The sequence below is a fragment of the Lichenostomus cassidix genome, chromosome 3 (genome assembly GCF_008360975.1).
Source record: "Lichenostomus cassidix isolate B80296 chromosome 3, HeHo_3.0, whole genome shotgun sequence".
Lineage (NCBI taxonomy): Eukaryota > Metazoa > Chordata > Aves > Passeriformes > Meliphagidae > Lichenostomus > Lichenostomus cassidix.
Genome location: NC_139483.1, coordinates 24,170,689 through 24,189,107, shown reverse-complemented (window position 1 = coordinate 24,189,107; position 18,419 = coordinate 24,170,689). Strand labels below are relative to the sequence as shown.

Genomic DNA, 18,419 nt, shown 5'->3' with positions numbered 1-18,419 from the left:
AAGGGGGTATTACTTTCATTGTATAACCCTTTGAGATCTGAGGCAGTATTGTTTAACAAAGCATATTGTTTTTCCCTCTTGCTTTTACTGAGCTTTGATGCTGATTTTAGAACTTGACAGCTGTGTTTAGACTTGTCTTACAGTTCTTGTACAGAGTGGGGGAAATAGAGATGTTTGGGGCAGCAGGCAACATGAACTATGTGGAGGGAATAGAGTCAAGATTTGCCTTGGGAAACTATGGAATTGGTGCACAATGCTGAACTTGTAGCCACCCTCCCTTTGGGAGACTCCTTTGAGATGAATGGGGCACTCATCCCTTATGCCCCACCCAGAGCTGAGTGCCTCAGGGAGGGAGGAACTCATGGCCATGGAGCACCACTGGTGAAAGGTGTGAGTCCTAGCTAGGCACCATACTTCAGAAGGGCTCCTGCCTTTGCTTGGGATTGTCATCCAGAAGATTTTAATAAAAACCCCCAGCACTGCTTGATTTTCTCTGTAGTGCTCTTTAGTTTTTCAGTATTTAGGTATGAATATTTTGTTTGGCAAAATAATCAGAATGAAAGAATATCCATTAGGAATGGTCTCTGAAAAAAATAAAATTCTTGCAGATATTGTAATCAATGAAGAGAAAATAAACTTCTTGTCATTACTCTCAAATCCCTAACATCAATTCTTGTAAAATTGTGTAAATTCATCCTCTATGGCATAAAGAAAGGTGTAGAGAGTTCATATTTATTCAGCAGCTGAGTTTATAGGCCCATCTTTGAATAACTATGGATATCTTGTTCAATATCTGAAAATTGCAATATTCTGCCATCTCTGCAGATGTCAGTGGGACTGCACACAGGAAACCAGGGACTGAGCTGAAATACAAGAAGAGAAGGAAACAAAGGACATTCAAAATGAATAAAATAGAAGTAAGGCACAATCCTATTCAAGGACTGAACAGCTCCTCTCTCCTCTCTTATCACCACTCCTCACTGAAGCAGAAGAATACCCAAGAATCTTAATTCTTCTCAACTTCCGTAAGGTACCATGTGAACAAGGGCTCTTAATGAATTCTGTGACACAATATTGTTCGGTTTTCTTTTGAGAGAATGATGTTTCTATGGTGTTTGCTTAAGTCCTAGCACTGAGGGGAGGCCCCCTGAGTTTCAGTACGATTGTATCTAAGGGAAGACGCAAACCCCCAGGTACCTTCAGATGTTCCTTTCCATGATGTTTATGTACATTCTTGTTTCCAAGATGGAATCCAAGATGTGATCCAAGATGGATCTTGTTTCCAAGATCCTATGAGCACAGAGCCCTGGGCAGCTTCTACAGCTTCTCTGTAGAAACACCACCTCCCCAGACCATGAGCTTGTCTATTCTGTAAAAACACTTCTCCCATTCTGAGATGGGATGTCTTCGACTTTGTTTTCTCACCTTCTCTCTAGAATTTATTTGCCTTTGGCAGCCAAGGGATGTGGCATGATGAGCAGTCCTTGCCATCCATTGCACACACTTACACACAATTTGAATTAATTTTTAATGCAAGGATAATTTAATGGCTACAACTTTTAACCATTTCACAACAGATCAGTTTAACAGGAATGTAAAATCATTACACTTCTAAACCAATGTAATATTGTTTGCTACAGGTCAGTATAATTTGTATCCTCTATAAATGAGAATTAGCAGTTCAGAGGCTATATTTGGTTCCTGAGCACAACCTTCATTTATTTTCATAGAACAAAATGTGCTACAGGATTCTCACTCCTAACATGACATGCTAAACCATATCCCCATATCTTAGCCCCCAAGTTTTGGTCATTTTAGAGAGCAAAAATCTAAAAATTCTTAAAGTATTTTTTGTCACTTTCGAAGCAGACCCGAATTTCATCTCTTGCACTGTTCTTAATTTTCAAACCAGTTTGGTAGAAATGTCTGGAATGTGGAGTATTGTATTTAAAAATAAAGCAAAACAATTCCTAATAGCCACTCTATAATTTAGCTAAACAAAATCGCATACCCACACCATTCTGGAAGCAGGGAGTAGTGAGGATGGACAAGTAGTGGAAAAAAAAAAGAATTAGGAGTAAAACTGTGTATACAGTGGCCAGAATTAATCACTCTGAGGTTTGGAACAAAGATGAAAATATAAATTAAACAAAACTGCCTTTATCCCATAAAATTCTTAAAATGCTAGTTCAAGAATTCAGAGGGTGCAGTGTTTACTTCCAAAGAAAACTGTATGAAAGGCCAGGAAGCCACTTCTGCTTGGTTAGCCTTATACTAAGGATCAAAGCAGAAAGGTATCTCATTTCCACATATAACTTTGAAGTATTTTATAAAGAAATTCAGAAAATGTGTCTTAGAGTAGTTCTTACTAGGCTGCCTTGCATCAGAAGAATAAGTAAAAACTATAATATCTCTTTGCTAGTAGATGTACTGTATTGTTCAAAACTTCTTCATCTGTCTCTAGTAATTCTTGGTTTGTGAAGACCAAGAAAGAGTCAGACAGGTTTTTTATTGCCTTGGGATAATTTTTTTCCTCTGCTCTCATAAACCTTCCATATGCTTCTACATCCATGTCTTGTTTTCAATTTTGGTGAAGGTTTTTATTTGGAGTCTCATAAAATTCTAATTTATTGCAGCTTCTTTTTATAAAATGCAGAGGGGAGGATGGGAGTATTGAGATAGCATGTGCAAGGCAGTCCCAAGGAATGCATTTGAGAATTTATAATGCTGGGCAGTTTATCAACCCCTGCTTCAGCTATTGGCAACTACTTTTCCTAACTCTCTAACCTATGATCATGTGTTCTCACGGTGTGCATAGGAAAACCAAGTATTATCTAAACATAGTAACATACACTTTTTCGGGGGAGTGCAGAATTCAAGTGACGAACTTCTAAATCAAATAGGCCATATTGCTGCATAATGTGTATATTGAGAGGTGGTGAGGAAAAGCTGCCCTCCAAATGTGCCACATCTGGCACTACTTGGTAAAAATTTCTCATGCATTTTTGTGCATTATGGTCCTTGGAATCTGCTTAAATCAGGAACAGGAATGTCAGCTTAGCAAGTAGTTGCTGGTTTTGCCAGCACAAGGAGTGCATCTCGAGCACAGGGAAAGGCATTTCCAAGTCTTACCTCTTGTGGGGCAGAAGCCAGAGCAGAGAGTTATAAGATGCCTAAAATACTGAAGTCAATATCATAAGAGGTCTGAGGAACATCCAAGAGCACAGTGAACTCCCAGATCTCTGTTTCTTGTGCACATGAACTCCTGCATACAAAGAGATGTCAAAGGACAGCCTAGTTTGATATGCACAATGGGGAAAGAGCACCAAACATGCCTAAAGGTTCATGGACTTGTGCATCACTAGTTTTGCATTTTTACATTTACTTTTGGATAGAACAACTGGGCTACAACTCATATCAGTCTATTTAAGTAAGAAAGTCTTCTTTCTTTCTTATGCAAACTAACTGCGTTCTCAGAGAGTGAGGGGAAATCAGCTAGAAGAGCCTTCCCTGTACATGATGTGCTCCTGTGGCTGTCAGTTCTCACTGTCCTGTTGGGGACTGGTTTCCATCAGTATGCATCATTTGTTGAATGCTCATAAGAAATAAGATAGGAGAGATATATCCCTCTGGAAGTCACTGGTGACAGCTGACCCTTTCCTAGGTTAGGAGCAGAGCCTTTGCCTTTGAGGGAGCAGGAATACATTCATGCTAACCTATTTGTCCTCTGTTCAGAATTGACTCAGGACCAAACTGAACAAAAAGGAACAAAGTGTATTTCTCACCAGCAGAGCTGTTTTTCTTTGCCCCTCTCTGGTGTTAAGTTGACCAATCTAAATGAAAACCTTATACTACAAATAGTGAAGAATTGTGGTGCTAATGTGTTACCATGGTTCAGAGTTACTGCGAAATTTCAAGTAGTCCCTGACTTCAGTGGAATGAACACAACCTTTTTGAGCAACGAACTACACCACTTTTACATAACTATGTGATTTGCTGAAGATACCTGTAAAAACAAATATTCAGAGTTTGCACCAGCACAACCTACGTAAAAGGTGTCCTCAGGCAAAACAGTAGTTTAAGAATTTTGAGCAAATGACATGTGTGCTTTTGCACGTGTGGTACGTTTGATATACATGTAAACATACATGTGCACACACGTGCAGGTATTTTCTCAACATATTTATCTTTGTGAATGTTAGCCCTTTCCCACTCTGTACAAGTTGTGGTAGATCAGTAATACAGCACTTGTGATGTTTAAATGTTTGGGGAGAAGACCCTCCTGGAAAAAGTTCATAGTCGGGGGTCACGTAAGTACTGAAAGAGAAATTCAAGTCCTATAGCACATTTGAAATCTATTCTTGCAGGGGCTGTAAGGAAATATGAGAGCTGCTTTGCTGGAGAGAAACTGCTGGGCACCAGACCCTTTTTTTTCTCCTCTAAATGAAACATAGAATAGGCTTTTAACTGCCTTTTCTCTATAATAGCTACTTAACCCTGTTCACTAACATTAAGAAAAAAAAGGAAAATTCCAAGAAAAATTCCTATTCAGAGTAAAAAATATAAATTAAACCAAAGTGCGCAATGCACACCCTTTTCTTTCCTTCCTGTTTTGTTTGGTGTTTTCTAACTCTGCTTTTTGGACAGCTGAATGGGGGCTGGGAAAGTGTTTACAATATTTTCACATGATTGAGATGGCAGAGTTCTTGCACTCTGTGAAAGGCCTTCTGTTTTCAGATGGCATTGAAAGTTTACCGTCTTTCCAGACAAAAGGAAGAGAGCCCGTTGCCAGCGGATGAGTAATGGGCATGGCCTCTGCACAATACCTCCTATCCACTCCTAAATCTACATGGTGTTCTTAGGCTTCCCGGCTTCTCCAAAGCAACCTTTGTCTCTGCTCTGGGAGACCAAAACTGCTCGTTGGGCAAGTGGGGATGCAGCCAAGAGGGGAAGGCTCAGTGACAACAGTTGCTCAGTGCTCACTGCCCAGTATCTGCCTCCTTACCACGCTACTATAATAGTTGGGAACCCATCAACAATTGAGCATCTTCTATACAAATATGTTGCAGACCATCTGTGTAGTTTTCAGTTCCAGAAGATTCCAGTAACTCACTAAGTTTTAATTTTTTTTTTTCTTCTTCTTGCTAATCTGATGGGCTGCCCTGAGATAAGTGATTAAAGCAAAAGCCTGACATAATTTCTTCGGAGCTAAAACTGCACAGAAGTTGCCAATTCCTGTATTTGTTTTCTTACAAGGAACTTGAAGCAGGCATTTTCCACTATTTACAATTTCTAGGTTCTATCAAGTCATCTTTTTTTTTGGTCAGAGAAGTATTTTGGTGAAAATGATTGCTAATATAATCTTAGAAAATATTTGAACAGACAATTCTGAAGTTTTTCCAGAGAATCTGTGCACTTGTTGGTGTTATAGAGACCAGTAGGTAATTTTTTTCTTGTTTCTCTTACAAAGCTCCCTAAAGCTTGTCTATTTGGAATTTATCTATATGTATATATGTGTATGTAGGCTACCTATGTGTGAGGCATGTATGTGTGTGTAAGCATATCTGTCTCTGTGTACCTGTCTAAAAGAACTTGCATTTCACTCTGCTAAAAAGTGCATGAAGAAGAGCTTTCTAAGAATTAACTAAGCATTCATTAACTGCACTTAATTTTGTCTGTGTGCTCAGCTAAAAATTGTCAGTATTAAGTTCTTATTCTTTCATGCTAATTTGATATTGCATAGTGACTGATTTATTGTTGTCAGGAAAACAGAAGCAAAGACGTAAGAGATACTGGATTTCTTAAGGGTTGGTTGTAGCTGGTATCAGCAATTTACTGATTAACCTGTAGTAACCTGTAGTGCTGACAGTCCTGGGTACACAAGCAATGCATTAAGGTTATTAGCAAAACAATTTTCTAAATTACCTGAATGGAGCTTTCAAGGTAACTAACTCTATTCTTTGGATGTTTTTTCCTATTTCTTTTTTTTTTTTTTTTTTTTAGGAGTTAACCACCTAAAGCAGTATTAAAATAATCTGGCTTCATTTCCTTTGCTGAAAGAGCAAGTCAGCTGAAATTTGGACATTTTGCTGAAAGGGGTGGGGGGATGGAAACCAAGAAGTTTTTGTTTTAAAGAGCATGACCATACACATTCCGCTCTGGTGCCTTTAAAGGGGACTTCCCTGTTTTAAATGCCCTTGAGCAGAGAAATACCAACACCTCTTAATTGTTTAATATATTACAGCCTAAAACATTTACAGAAGTGCTTTCCAAGTATTTCACCGTTCCAGGTGCTTGGTCCCGCACCTCCTAAAATAATAGGCTGTTTCCCCTCAGTTTTCCTGTGCTTGGTGCCACAATGAAACATATGCTGTGTATCAAGGGAAGGGGAAGTGAGGGAAGTGGCATGCCTGACATTGGTGCTGCTGCTTGCGGCATACACAGAGCTCTCTGTCTTGCGTCACAGAGCTGCTAAAGAACGAGAAAATAGCATGGCTTGTACTTGGGCTGTAAGATCCAAGGAGAAAAATATCATATTGTTAAGCGTTTGAATGTCACTCTGCACAAAGACCCCTTATCACTGTGTCCTCTGAGAAGAATCGCAAAAAGAATAATAATTCTACTAATTATTATTTAGTATCAGGAGTGCTGAACATACACTGGTGCACAGTACAGCTGTCTTGCAGCTGCCTTATGGCCATGCTCCAAAATGTATTTGTTCTTGCGTGGAAGGGTCATGAAGCCACAGTCTGATGTTTGTCACGGGTAACCATCCTACAGACTGAGGCAAAAAGATTATTCTGAAAAAAGAATTATGCCTTATTTTGATTCAGTAGGGGCAAAGTAAGATACAGTTTTCTTGGCCTGTGCTTAACTAGTTTATTTTTCAACTTGCTTGGCCAAAATGGACTGTGGCTTTTCCCAGCGCGAGAAATAAATCCCCTAATAATGCAGAACACTTAGGTTCCCCTAGGTTCTGAGAGACTCTACCCTGCTGTACCAGGATTTGAGCAGCTCTGTTGCTCTCATCAGCACGTCGTGCCTCTGCTCAGAGTCTGGGGTACTGCATGCTCAGAGCTGTGCAGTGCAGCCATGCCATGAGCATGGATAATCCCAACACACTGGGACTCAGTGCGTGGGCACTCAGCAAAACTGGGCAGGCACAGGGACTTTGTCTGGAAGTGAATCCTCAGAAACTTCCTTCTCCTTCTTGAAAATCCTGCCTACTGTGCAATCGCAAGCTAATGCAAATGGTTTAAAGAGCTGGGGTCTCAAACCCTTCTAATAGCTCTGTGTAAGGGAGCAGCAGCTGGATGGTTTCCAGTAAGGAGCTGGAGGGAGAGAGGCTCTGTCTGTCCTGAGGGAGGAGATAATGGGAGGTTAAACAATTCTGTGAGAGTGGAGGACTGAATCTTTCCGTGGCTGCAGTTTCCATCAAGCACTTCCCAGCACAGTTGCCTGCCATCCCTTTGAACCCACGTCTCCCATGTGACAGAGCAGTGATCTGGCTGCTGAGCCACTAGACTAATATTGTTCTTTTAATCTCACAAAAATGTGTTATAAAAGAGTTGGATTCACATGAGAAATTAAGTATAAGATCTGTCCTCATAAAGACATTATACCATGAATGCTCTCTTTCTGCTGCCTGCAAGAATAGGTGGCTCAAGGGTGAAAGGGTAGCATTTACATTTAAATACACCTATTGGAATTGCACAAACAGAAGGCTAAAGCTACTGCTCCCTCTCTGAATGCTTTTAGAGTTTGATGCCTTTTTTTTTACATAGTAGCATCTTTTATTTTTTTTTTACACAAGCGAAAAAGGGAATCGAGATCCTTAAGATCCCATAAAATAAAGTAAAGGAGGTCTTTGTGCCAGCAGGATAAATGGATGAACCTTTTCAAAGTAATTATTTTACTTTCTTCATCTGTATGTGCCACTCAGAAGGTGAAATCCAGATTTCAACCAGAGCTTTCTCTGCTGTTATATCAATTGGTGGTGCTGGCTTGGTGGATGCTGTTTACATTTCTCAGAGAAAGTGAAATGCACCTTTTTTTTTTTAATATCTGCCAAACCCAGATTTACCCTGTCATAAAACAGAAAGCTCCCTAACACCTGGAGAAAACAGAAACTTAAACAGGGTGGAAAGGGCAGTTGGTGCAAGGGTAGCCTGGCAGCCAGGGGGCAAGCTCAGTGAAACCCTTGAAATGCACCTCCTTGACCCAGGCCAGGGCTTGCTACCTTTCCTCTCCAATATCTTTCTCTCCTCTGTACAGTGGCAGAGGCTTATGGGATGGAGCTGCAAAAACTCTGGGCTTACCTTTGCTTTTCGGAATCTCTGATTGATGAAAAAAGGAAAAAAAAAAAAAAGGAAAGAAAACCCCCCAAGAGTAAATGTGATTTTTCTTCACATCTTTAAATTGCTCTTTTATCATGATTTTTCACTTCCACACAAGGGCCAAAACCAAACAGCAGGAATAAAGGCCTTAAAATTACAATGTAGCTGGAAGTAAGAAATCAGCAGCTCTATGCTGAAAATTTTTTGCGTGTACTCCCTGATATGTATTAAATTACTACACAACAATACCTCTGAACATTTAAGCACTTGAAATCCAGGTCTGGATGTGTCAGTTTCTTAATATGTAGTTAATTTTTCCTTTGAATATGTATGTAAAACTGCTATCCTAATATATAACCTTGGACAGTGGGGAATAATAAGTAATTAAAAAAAATGATCGAATGATATGGACTTTGGAAACTCTGTGGAGTGAAATGATCACATTATCAAAATGCATGCAAAGATGGGAATAATGAAGGAATCCATATCTCCATGTTCAGTAGCCTTTTAAGGGTCTTTTTTACAGTATAACTGACTCTGTTTTGTTTGGGTTTTTTAGAGTTTTGGGCTTTACAACACTGCATGTCTGTATAAAACAAAATAGTGGCTCCCTTAGTCTTCCTAGTCTAGCAGGTCCTAGTCCTCCTAGTAAGTCTTCCTAGCTTTTGTGTTCTAAGAAATGATGAATAATTCTTTCCTGTACACTTTCTTGATTTTTAATAATTTCATGTCAACAAATTACCAGACATCTTTTCCAAGACAAGGAATCCTCTGCCACATAAACTCTCCATGTAGAGAAGCTTTTCTACTCATCAGATAATCCTTGTTGCACCCTGCTTTAGCTTTCCTCTTTCTGCTATGCCTTTTTGGAGGTGAAAGGGTCAGAGGGGTGCTCAGTATTCACCCTGAAAATCCTCTACATTGTCATTTTTCCCTTCAAAAGGACTCTTGAAATCCTATATGCACTCTGACTGCTAGCAAGCATTGGGATTATATTTTCATGAGCTTTAAAGGCCCATTTTACAAGGAATTATTCTCCTGGCTCATGGATTCATAAGGCCACAAAACTTGAATTCAGAGGATTTTATGTTCTCTGAAGAGCAGTTTAGACAGCCTGAGTTTCATACCTGTATTTTGAACTTACTTTGAAGGTGCCTCAGTGCTCCTGAAGGAGAAATCCCTTCTAGCCAGCCAACAACCAATATTATGCACCTCAGCCCATTGAAAATTTAGGCAGAAATTATCTTCTGAGGAATAAAATAGAGAGTAAAACCTTTATTAAAAAAGTAGAGGGAATGGCAGTTGTTCTGAGGTTCTGGTTCCTGGCCTCAGTTTTCTGTTTCCAGTGGCAGTGTAATATAAAATACTAAGTTATTTCCAAGAGAAAGGACCAGAATCAATCTGCTACTGCTATTTGAGAGGTAAGTAATTTCTCTTGTTTCTGGGGAAACCTTGTCAGGTTTCTCTTCCAGGTCAAAGAAGGAAGCCTGTAGTTGCTTTTGTGTTTTCATGTCATTAGACTGGTCAGAAGATGGTGCAAGTTGCTATTTGAGGTTAGAATCAGACACATCCATTTAAATTCAGGCAATATTATTGGAGATGGGCTGAGGAGTTTATGCTAAAAGTTTAGTATTGTGAAGTTATATCAAGCATAGCTCAACTATCAACTATCAACTATCATAGTTGATAGTTGTTAGTTGAAGTTATATCAAGCATAGCTCAACTATCAACTACAATCAAATATTTATTTCCTGGTCTGAGGCTCTCATTTTACACTCTGAATGAATAAAATACAGCCTGACCCAACACAGGCTGTAAGACAAGTGCAAGCTCTACTTAGAAATTCACAACCTGATTTCTGCCTCACACCAGTTTTATGGTCATTTAGTTCCATTGACTTTGGCAGAATGAGTTCTGATTTACAGCATTGCCTCAGTGCGGGTTTAAAGCTGTGCCACACAATAGCAGTGCTGGTGTCAGGTCTTTGGGAGCAAAGTGTCTTCACACTGTTATGGCCACTGTAGTATCAGATCTGAGGCTCTAAAGAAAATCTTTATTAAATCTTGATCCACAGAGAGCATGTTTTCCAAAAATTACTTTGGTTTCTCATTTGTGGCGTTATTTTATCATTTAATATCGGTTCTGAGGTTTGGTTTTTTTTTGGTTTTTTGGGTTTTGTTCAGTGATTTGTCACTTACCAAGTTAATCCTGGGGTTTCAGATCATACATATAGGTCAGAGGTTTACAAAGCCAATATTTGTGTGTAATTTTGGTTGGAACAGATACCATCAAACTGAAATTAAATCTAAAAAGTGCTGTTACATTTAAAAACAGAAGCCCAGCAACTAAACAGAAACTAAACAGATAGAATTAGTATTTTTAAGAATGACTTGGAAATTAGTTTACCTGCTGTCATCTGTCCTAAGTATGATTGTAAGTTTGCACACAATAGACTATTATTTCTTCAAAGTACTGTGCACCACCATGGGAGGTCTTCTGTGCTGCTTCTTGCCTCATATTGACTTCCTAGTGTAGAGCAGGCAGGAAAAAAATGTCTGCGTGAATGCATCTGATCAAGAAATGAGAATCTGTGCTCTTAGCTTGACTCGTTGACACAAAATACTGTGGGAAATCTAAGCAAACTGAACACAAACTTTCAGGGAGCTTCACTGCTAGGTTGATACAACCTGCCTGCTGGAGCTCTCCTTTAGGATCTTTAGCTCCTGTAGACTGAGGATAGGGAAGAGTACATGTGCTTTTGCTGTCTCTCTGGTGTGCTGGTTAAACTGCCAGGGTTCACTTTTCACAGTCCTTAGTCTGTCACTGGGAAGCTGTAGAATGATCTTCCTTGTGAGCCAGCCCTTGTCTTCTTATGCAGTGCAATGGCCACGTTTTTTGGAGAAGAGATCAGCTCTCTTGTCTTTCCACTTAACATAATCTGAAGTGCGGTAGGAACATCAGGAGGGCAGGGCAGCATTAAAAAGAAGGATTTGTTTCCTGAGAGATGGCATTGTTTCTCAGTTCCCAGCAGCAGAAACTTTAAACTAATGACCTTTCCAGAACATGTAAGCCAGCTGAGCCCAAGACTCATGTTCGTTTTGATGATTTGATATTATGTTATGATTATTTCTAGCAAGAACAATGTTTTGCAACATCATATTAATGATAATAATAAATAAAACCATACTCCCTTTTCTCCCCAAAAAAACCAACTTCCACTGTGGTTATTTAGCCGGTGGGCCTTGGAGGACTTCTAGGCTGTGACAGTTGTCAGGGGCAGTGCAAGACAGACTCTGCTGAAAGAACCAGGTACCTGTAGTGCTACTTCTGTGTTTCTCTTCCTCCCCCTCACCCAAATCCTGACTTTAGGGAGGGAACAGAATTTTTTTCTTATGTGCCTGGCTTGCTGGGAGAGCCACATAGCTGTGGTCTGTTTGCTCAACATTAGCTGTGCTGCCCAAGTGTGAAAGCAAGCATGGAGTGTAGATTCTCTCAGACTTCTGTGGGATCTGGAGCAGATCCATGAGGAATGCTACTGTTTTCAGCACTTCCCTTCTCTGCCTAAGACCAGGCACTCTGAGATATGAATGTTGTTACAGCTGCCACATACTATATATAAGCCTCATGTTGACGATTATTGCTTTAAACTAGAAGGTCTTTGTTTAAAATGTTTTCTTCCATCTAGAATCTACTAGATTTTGTGTTATATTTAAAGTAATGCTTTCTAATTTTAATGTTGTTAACAGTGTACCTGGAATTTACATAATATCACCATTTGTATTTATAAAAAAAGACTATCCATTTATTTATTTATTTATTTTGCAGACAGCTTTATAGTAATGGAGAACTAGCCCTGAATTAATTGAAACTAATTGGTCTATTCATTTTTCAATTGTTTGTGTCAATTTATGTTTTTGTTTCTTTATTACTTCTAGGTCTGCTTTGATCCACTTCTTCAAGTATAGTGCTTTAAAATATAATGAAATCTGTTGCATTTCAGAGAGCTGCATGGTCAAATTCTGTCACTTCTGTCACCCTACTGAACACCATGCCACACTGCCAAGGCTTGGAAGCACTGACTGCTGGCTTAGGCAAGACTGGAAGGAAAGGAAGACCTGGGCACATTGACTACATCCAATCTATTAAACAAAATTAGTCAGAGACTTTTCCTGGAGGCCAGCTGGCATGCAAGAGCTTGAATCCAAGCAGCTAAACTTTCTTGCCCTCCAAATCACTGTGGCCACATCCAAAATATCTGCTGGAGATGGTGCCTGACCTGAGTCAATACCCAAGCTGGGCTTTGGCATTGTCTGGAAGACCATTAGCAGGCTTTCACCAAAACCATGCCAGGCACCAGTTTAATAGTATGGATGATTTCAGGCCCATGCCTTGCTGGTCTGGTTTAGTTTATTTAGTGTCAGAAGGAAACCTCAGTAATTCTGCCAGGAGTCAACAGGAAACCCCTACTGGCTTCAGCGACCAGAAGCTGTTGAGAAGTAAAATCATTAGGTTGTTCACCTCTTTTACATTTGGATCCTTCTCCTCATTTTAATTTTTACCAAAGGAGCACTGAAAATTTTTGAAATCTCATGGAGTAATAAAATTGGGTTGCTGCCTGCTCAAAACTTGCCAGTTTTGAACTACCAAGAGGTTTTTCACACAAGCTGATCTTCTGGAAAAGCCAGCTTCAGCTCTCCTCCCTGATGAAGGATCTCCTATGGCTTTGAGCACATAGCTAAGAACTCTTGTGACCAGCACCCTGTTTGGATATAGGGGTAAAAAGCAATGAGGTGTTGAGATACAAACACACCAGTGCTTGAGGTTACATAAGCATGCTAAACTGATGTGAACATAAAACTCCCCTTTATTTCTGTGGCAACTTATTTCACATGACTGGGATGGCAATTTATTTTAAACCCTGCACAAAGGATATGAGTTTGTTGGCTCTTATATCATGGGCTTTTTCAGAGCACTGGGGGTGGGTTTGGATAAGACTGATGTCCTTCATAGAGTGTGGGGTAGTTTGGAGAGTTGGTGCTCTGTGCTTGTAGAGCTAACCCTGAGCTATCCCATGGAACACTGCACTTCAGAGTACTGTGTTATACTTCTGCCTGCAGCAACATAAATCAGAATCAGGCAATTCATGCTATAATCTTTTTCTCTATTCTGAAGACAAGTGGCAGTGAAGGCCAAGTAGTTTTAAAAAGCTCATCGTACAAAATTATCATATTAGGCCATGCTGTATTACTGAGATTGCAGAAAATTACCTATGTGTATTGAATTAAACCATGATTTTCCAATGATCTCAGCAGCAGCAGCAGCAGACTTGGGACAATTTAATCATTGCGTTATCGGTTTGGTAGGTAACTACTATCCTGAATTGCTGCTCAGAATGAAACAAACTGTATTGTTTTATCCAGAAGGTTTCTGGTTTCCAGCACTAGCCCTTACTATTCTTAGAGCTCAGCCATATGTTTGAATTTCTGAAGCTGACAAGTACTGATTTCAACACTTTAGGTAATGCAAATTTTGCATCTGGTTCGCTACAGGCTGAGTGTGCTCTTAATTAATGTGGTCACTTGATGTGCAACATCTTCCTGAACTATTAGAACTTGATTGTGTGCTTTTAACCAGTGTTCCTTTTTGGGTAAAAAGACTGTTTCTTAACCGACATATTAGTGGATCAGTCTCATAAAGGAGGTTGTAAAGACCTACATATACATAGTCATACCTAGCCCAGGCTGTGCAAATCTTATTAATTGAAAATGTTATGAAGAAAAGAACCAAGTTGTTGCCCAGAAGGTTATACTCAGAAATTGGTATTTTTTTGCTGAGCTGGATTTTGAAAAGCAAGAAGTATGGCAAAGCAGAGGAGGAACATTTGACATTATCTAACTTTGCCTCCCTTTTCCTTCCCTTTCTGTCTTGCCCCTCAATCTTAAAGCACTCTCCCATGCATGCTTGCACATGGCAGTGGCTCTACTCAGACCTACTGAGACCATTGCATCAGTTAAGGCTTGTGAGGCCCTAATGTGTTTATTTTTGCAGTCTGGTCTTGTGAGAAACTGAGGAGGGCTTGCATCTCCCTCCTACTGATAATGGTGGTGTTGAAAACTCTTGGTGCATTCCAGGGCAAAGCCTTGGAGGCTGCGGGTTAGAGAGCTGCTAACTCTCCTTTGGAAGTGCACGCAGATTCCTTTGGCCTTCACTGGGGGAAAGCCTGGCTCCCCACTAAAAAAAAGGAAAAGAAAAGAAAACAACAAGAACCTAAGATACAAACCCCCAACACAATAGTAGTGGTGGTCCAAATAAAACATAAAAACCCAAGCCTCAGCCCAAGCACTGGGTCTGGGGAGCCTTTGGAATTAGAGGCTTGAAGCTCGACCCGGGGATGAGTCCATGGTCTCTTTGTGGAAGGAGGGTGCAGGCTCTGCCCATGTGTGAGTGGCTTTGGTGTGCAAGGACATAGCCCAGCGGCCTGGGCTGGTAGTCCCTGCCTGCTGGCTCGATGCTTGCTCCCTGCACACAGGCTCTGAGCTGTGCTCTGCAGCCATCACCCCAGGCTTCATCTCAGGCTCTTTCTGACCCTCTTTGGCTGTTTTAAAGCTGGATCCTTTCAGCTTATATTCTCTCTCTGACAATTCACTCCCTTCCCCCAGACCCCTTTCTCTACTTCCACAACTGAACTCACTTTTCCAAACTCCCCATTCCGCCAGCTATCCACTCTATATGTTTATATTTTCCTATTGCTGAGGCACGGCATGCTGACCTGCCTGGACAGAGCTCCTTTATCACAGAGATAAACATGATGTCCCCCTCACATAGAGTTTCTATCATGTGTGACCTTTCATCTTGAACTGCCATGACCTTTTTTTTATTAATGCTGTACTGTGCTGCTTGCAGAAGCCAGGAAAGAAAATCTTTTGTTTCTTGATAGAATACTGCTAAAGGACATGATACGGTCTTGTTTTTAATCCAGCTAATTAAAATCTGCATGTGCAGTGTAACTGAGAACGCAGCCTTCGCCCACCACTTTCCCACAGGCAGGGAATAAAGGCCTTTAGTGCAGCAGCAGCTAGCCACCCTTGGATAACAGAGAACAGAGCCCACAATTCATCCCAGCTTTCCTTATCATATTCGCAGAGGGCTTTCCCCTCCCTCCCTCCATCCCCCTCTCTCTCTCCATGGAATCACTTACTGTAGCTATGTGCCTCTATACATCACTGCAGAATGTAATCAAGTTAAAAATATGTTAGCTCGCATTTATCTATGCTCCACTGAGCTTCAAATATAATTCATTTCTAGTTAAAAAAAAAAAAAAGAAGAAAGAGGGGGGAAACAAGCAGGAGAAAGAGAGAGAGAAAGAGAAAGAGAAAGAAAAAGAAAGCAAAAGTGTGTATTTCTACTAAAACGCCAACTCTACTTATTTTAAAACTGTCCTGCCAAGAACTAAGCGAATATCACAGTTTAGCAGTTCACACTTTTTTATGTTCATTTTGTTGTGTTTTTTGGGTTTACTGGATGGTTGTGGTTATTACTAAAGCTGCCTTTTGTGTGTGTGTGTGTCAGGGAGAGGGTGCCACAGAATTTTTTCTTATGAAACATTTCCTTGGTTAGTTTTTCACTTGTTGATTTTTGTTGGGTAGCTGAAATGAGGAGGGAGGAGGAGAAGGAGGGCAGCCTGGTGGGAAGGAGCAGTGAGGGCAGAATGGGAAGCACTAAAACTGAGCCTCCACCTGTTTTCTCTTTCTTCAAGTCATGTTTTATATGATGATGATGAGGTCATCAGGAAGTATAAAGATGTGCCAGGAGATTCAAAACTTGGAAGGAGATTGTCCAACATGAGTAGCAAATACATTTCAGTGCATGTGCAGAAGCCCTTCCCCCAGAGGAGCACACAAACAGGCTTTCTGTGGGCATTCCCTGGTAACTCACACAAAGAGCTGCTCAAACAGCTGTGCCTTTGGCTGAGCACCATCCATGGGGCTGCTGTGGAAAATGCTGATTTTGGGGCATTAACTTCCTCAACACAAATTCAGCAAAATATACTTACAGTTATTAATGGAAGGGATTGTGAATCCTGAATGAATATGCACCAAGCTGGGAAATGGTTTCCTTTATTTATCATAATGAATGATTCATATGTGCATTGTACTCAGGGAATGATTAAAGATATACGAAAAAGTCATGTTTTGAATTCCCATAAAGCTTATTTGGTGACATCAGTCTAATTAAAACACCTAACACCACGTTTTTAAATATCTAAATATTTTGAAAACAGAAAACAGCATGATTATAAGATGTCAGAAGTACTATGCTGACTACATATTAAAATATGCCATGTTGAGCAAGCACGAGAGTGCTTTTCATCACAATTTGATTATCTTATGCTGAAATCTATAAACATGAATAGAGATCTGAACAATTTTCTGCTTTTACTGCCTATGGAAGGACAATATTAAATCAGAAACAGCTATTACTATACTTTTATAATTCTGATATATTATATTTATATAACACAGCATATGTTTTTTATGTATTTTGAAATTAGTGTCTAATCAGTCAAACAGTGATGGCCGAGAGGATGTTTATCTGTATTTTTCCAAGTTAAGCTTTCCTTTTTCTCATATTTTAAGGAATATATTCAATAGTTGCTCTTTGATGGTGACACCTACTTTGACACACTGAAAAGGTTGTTAATATCAGGTAACATATGTGATATGAAATTAGTGTTTACATATTGCATAAGCAATATAAGATTTATGAGACTTCATGTATTCCCTTTAAGTGGGCTAATGCTAATAAATATGGCATTTTTTATTGTTAGCAGTCTTCCTTAGACATAAAAGTAATTTGTATTTTGGGGGACAATTATAGTTTTTATGGGCAGAGCCAATGTTAAATAATGTCATGTGACTCCATGTAACTAATAACATAAATTAGGGTGGTGGTTATTGTTTTTGTCACTAATAACTGTTGTAGAGCACTTTTTAAGGGTGGTGGTTATTGTTTTTGTCACTAATAACTGTTGTAGAGCACTTTTTAAGGAGAGGGCACATGACAAGATCAGAAAATCAACCCCATTGCTATGTTAGTCACACATGGCAAGAAGTATGGTATAAATTCCCTCTCAAAGTTACTGAAGGATGCTGAACAGGGCGTACTAAAGGTCAGGCTTAATAATGGGGCAAAAGTCTCAGATGCCCATAGTGAACACCTAATGTATTGAAAATCAGGATATCTTCACTAAATCTCTAAATTGCTTTATGCACTCAAAGCTACATCTACAGAGTTCAGATTGTGACAGGACCCAGAAGTGTTTAGGAGGTTGTTGTCTATACACTTAATGAAAAGAGGGTCAAAATGACATTCTGTAATCTCACCTGTGGGACCTGAACCTGCACTTCCTACCTTCTGGTTCATCTGTGTCATCAGCAACCATTTACAGGGATTCCTTGCTGGTGATACCTCAGAAAATAAGACTGAGACAGGGGGGCATACCTGAAATTTTGTATCAATTTTTTTGATAGTTTTCAATTCCCATTTCAAAAATTTATTTCACAGTTTTGAAATTTTCAACATTTATACATCCACTTTTTATGCCACTTTTTTATTAATCTTGTGCATGGCAGATGTATACTGGTCTTCAAGAACTAAGAAGATATTCTACTAAGTGAAAGTTCAGAAAGCTGAAGAGGCTGACATGTAATACATAAATGGCAGCTATGTTCAGCTGTGGCTGCAGCTATGGCTGCAGAAAGATCCCTTTAAAAATGACTGTTCTTCTTTCCTATACTAACCTCATATCAAAGCAAGCACTTAAATCAGCGCCAAAAGGAGTGAAAAGAATAATTGTGATTAAACTCTTTTGACGCTGCAAATTCCCCTTGCAATCCAATTCTCAGATTTCACTGCAGCCCTTCTTAACAAAAGCTGGCTAGCCCAATTGTGCAAGAATGTTTTATAAGGCTATGAAACCAAGGGCTGGTTAATCAGGCCCTTTCTGCAAACGATAAAGACCAAGGCAGCAATGCTGCAAGCAAACTGATGATTCAGGGGGACAGTAGGAGGCAGCTGTTGAAC

At 39.8% G+C, this 18,419-nt stretch overlaps 1 protein-coding gene across 1 annotated transcript in view; it reads left to right on the top strand.

Annotated features, from left to right (window-relative positions):
- LOC146439296 (uncharacterized) overlaps window positions 1-18,419 on the top strand; it is a 223,307-nt gene that overhangs the window by 200,037 nt on the left and 4,851 nt on the right. Inside the window, exons 11-12 of the mRNA XM_085054974.1 lie at window positions 826-1,030; window positions 12,337-17,028. The gene's annotated coding sequence lies outside the window, so the exon portion shown is untranslated. The remainder of the gene's footprint in view (window positions 1-825; window positions 1,031-12,336; window positions 17,029-18,419) is intronic.